The sequence below is a fragment of the Zingiber officinale genome, chromosome 5A, assembly GCF_018446385.1.
Source record: "Zingiber officinale cultivar Zhangliang chromosome 5A, Zo_v1.1, whole genome shotgun sequence".
Classification (NCBI taxonomy): Eukaryota; Viridiplantae; Streptophyta; class Magnoliopsida; order Zingiberales; family Zingiberaceae; genus Zingiber; species Zingiber officinale.
The window spans coordinates 66,516,476-66,520,167 of NC_055994.1; the positions used below are offsets into that span (position 1 = coordinate 66,516,476).

The 3,692-nt window shown below is 35.0% G+C and overlaps 1 long non-coding RNA gene across 1 annotated transcript; it reads right to left on the bottom strand.

Moving 5' to 3' along the window:
* Positions 1-634: 634 nt before the first annotated feature.
* LOC121982864 lies at positions 635-1,229 on the bottom strand. The gene is made up of 3 exons (XR_006112305.1): positions 1,128-1,229; positions 839-901; positions 635-709 (listed from the first exon to the last, which is right to left on the bottom strand). It is a non-coding gene; the product is annotated as an uncharacterized LOC121982864 (long non-coding RNA).
* Between the last annotated feature and the right edge of the window lie 2,463 nt (positions 1,230-3,692).

Below are 3,692 nucleotides of genomic sequence, written 5' to 3' on the forward strand. Positions count from 1 at the left end.
TTTTCTGCAGTGAGCAAAGCACGCCGCGAATAATAGAATCCGCGGCATGCTTTGCGTGCTGTGGAAAATACTATCCGCAGTGCGCAAACGTATGCTGTTGATGATCTTAACTATATTAAAAAATAATTTGATGAAAATAATAAATTAAAATTTTACAACAAATTTAGTGCAAATCAAATCCATACAAAATTAATAAAAGTCATAGCTTTTCATTATACCACAAAAACTCAAAACATCTAAAACAATATATGAAATCTCTAACAAACTAGCAATTACATAACAACAATTCAACTTACAATCCAAATAAATTAGTATAATATGTATCAATCACACAATACTATAAATTTAGATAACCATGCGACTGTGCTTCCTATTGCATCATCGAGAAACTGCATTTCATCATTTGGTCGAATTAGGTCCACCTGAAATTAAACACATGCACCAACTCACAAGTAAAAAACAACTTGAACACATGTACAAGGAGGTATAGAAAAAACATTTTAGGCTGTATAAATAGAGATCTTAAGTATAAATTCTTATGAAAAACAAGATCAGTGGAATAAAATACTAAAGAAATCTAAAATAAGTGGGCATGCTTACTATTTTCTCTCTAACAGCTTGAGTACTAGGCTCCCCATTTTTTTTTCTTGTGACCTTCAATCCAAACTTGCGATCTTGTAATTTTTGTATCTACCAAACTTGTCTTTTCCTTAAATATAGAAATATATACAAAATCATTACAGCATAATTCAAAAGATACATATATCATTACTTATTACTTAAATTATATAAAATTAAAAATAATTACCATAATGTGAGTCAAACAAGCATAACCTACCTGAATGGAGAAGTCTCAAATCCTGTTAAGGCACTACCACAACAAATCTACTGATATTTTGAGCTGGAAAATCCAAATTGGATACGCTTCAACAATTACCGATAAGAATTAAATCCACATAATTATTTAACAAAGAACATACAAGAAACTAAGACGGGAAAGTGAAACTGTCCGACCAGAAGGAACAACAACTACATAATATCTTTCCGATCTTGTAGCAGCAAATCAAACTCGGAAAAGCAAGTAGCATGGAAGTTCCATCTCAGATATGCTCGTTGAGAAGAACTACCTTAGCACAAATCATGGAGCTTTCTAGATATGTAGCAAGCCAACAGAGACCAAGCCAACACTCAGACGCCATCACAATGCAAGACCAAACACTACTGTGCGGAAAACAATCAAACATGCAAGTTAACTTTTTGATTACCAAGAAAGAAAATCACATATAAAAAAGTGATTCCTACATCATTATATTTTAAACAAATAAATATCATGTATTATTCACACAAGTTTTACAAAACTTGTAATTACAAAACTTGAAAAAACCTATCATTATATTTTAATAGGTAGAGGTAACTGACAAAGTTTTTCCTTGGTATTATGCCCTTCCATCATGTAATTGCCACAAAGTTAATTTTTTTTATGGATAACAGTATATAAATATGATCATTCTTCGGTTTGTGCCAAACAAATTTGCTATTGTTATAAGAGAGATAGTTCAATAAACTAGATTGCAAATGAATCATAGAGATTGCAGGAACCTAAGTTGAAAGAAAATGTTTAATATGCCATCAAGATAATATACATACTAAACCTAGAACTCTATCATAGAACAAAACAAAAAAGAAATTAAAAAAAAAGAAGAAGAAAATAAAGTATGGAAAACCTAGAACTCTATCATAGAACTCTTATCTTAATTGTTAGAAAAAGAGGTAGAAACATGGGAGAATTAGGATACGCACAAACCTAAGAGGAGATGAACTCTTATCCATTAGATTAATTCTAAACTAAATAAATCTACACACAATCAACAACTAATTACAACATGTATCAACTAATGATATACCAATCATACTAATTGATCTAGTAATCCAATTAACCCTAATTCCTACACCTTACCTCAAATCACAGCTATTGTTGATGCTGGAACAAGTAAAGCAGAACCAAGAACACCAACAGTACACAGAACCTCACCTCACAGTCGTGCTTGTTGATCCATAGCACTCAACCTCATTGGAATCAATCGGATCACAACAGGAGGTCAAGCAGGGAGATCACTGATCAATTAACCATCCTTCTAGCCTCTGCCCGGCAGCTCAAGAACACCTCCCTGATACCAACATCTCCAAATCTGTAACCTAATTCAACCGAAAAGAAGATGAGGATCAGTAACAGAGAAGAAGACCTAAGCTTACCTCAATCGGTTGTCTCCAGAAGGTATCGCCCAATCCGATCCACTATGAGGAGCCACGGATTGTTATGTGAGCAACTCAAGAAGGAGGAAATGAAGGGTCAATCAGTCGGAAACAACCAAAACCAAGCCCTCCACCATGCCCTAGCCACCTAGCCATCGTCGCTCATGCGTAAGAACCGGCCGAGGAAGGGATCGCTCCATCGGAAGAGCTTGGACAGCGTCAGCACCTTCAAAAATCCGGAGACGGTCCTCAGGCGACGCGAAGAGGCCCAGATCATCGAAAAGCAGTCGCCCTCTGTCGGTGTCGGGTGCGTCGGATCTTCCGCGTGAGAGAAGAGAGAGATCGGAGTGAGAGGGAGAAGGGCTTCAGCTGGATCTGAGCTTAAGGGTCGATGCCGGCAGAGAAAAGATCGCCGGAGCTGAAGCCTTGCACTCGTCAGCGTCGATCATCCGCGACAGAGAACAGAGAAGAGAGGGAAGTCGGGGTCGCGAGGGGTTAGGGAAGAGAGGTTCGACGTTTGGGAAAGAAAATAAGGAAAAAGGAGTATATAAATAAAATATTTCCTCACTTAAATGGGTATCCCAAACAGGCTTTATCCACGCCGTCAATTCGTCCCCTCAAAACCCGTCGTACGAGCTCCGAAAAATTTCCAAAAAATTCTAGAAACATTTTATAAGGCTATTTCCCAAATAACCTTATTATTTAAATTTTCCGATATCTTACATGACGTGCGATGGGAGAAAGAAATGTGATGGCATGCTGGCTTGAGAAAGAACTTCAGCAATGTGCGAAAACCAGATGTGCAGCGTGAGAAGTTTTTCGGCGTCGTAGGGAAATGTGCGGAGGGTGTGACAAGTGCGGACAAGGGTTTGAATTTTGCTAAGACTAATTATTAATAGATTAAACTAATTATTAATGGATTAATAATGACATTTATTAGAAATGTCAAGATAAAGGATCTAACATGATATTTTATTTTATTTTTTATTAATTTTAGATAAACGTCATTATAAGGTATATTTATTATGACATGTAGAAATAAGTGTCATTAAGATAATACCACAATAGATCAATTTTCCTGTAGTGGGAGAGGAAGCGGTGATGGCTTCGGCGGCTTTGATCCGGTTTATATTTTTAACTTAGCGTTTTTTTATTTTAATTGTGTTTTTTTACTTATTACATTTTTTTTAATTACTTATTTAATTGCTTATTTTTTTAACCGCTTTTATTATTGATTGACTTTTGGGGTTGGGTGTATTTTTTTTTTATTATTTACATATTTTTGTTTAATTTAATTTTTTTAAGATAACTTTCTTTTAAACTATAATTTAAAAAAAAAATAAAGTTGGTCAAAACATGCTTGGTCAAAACACATTCCTTTTAATCATGATCGTAAATAATAAATTTTTTTATTATTTTTTTAAACTAATCGTAGTCGT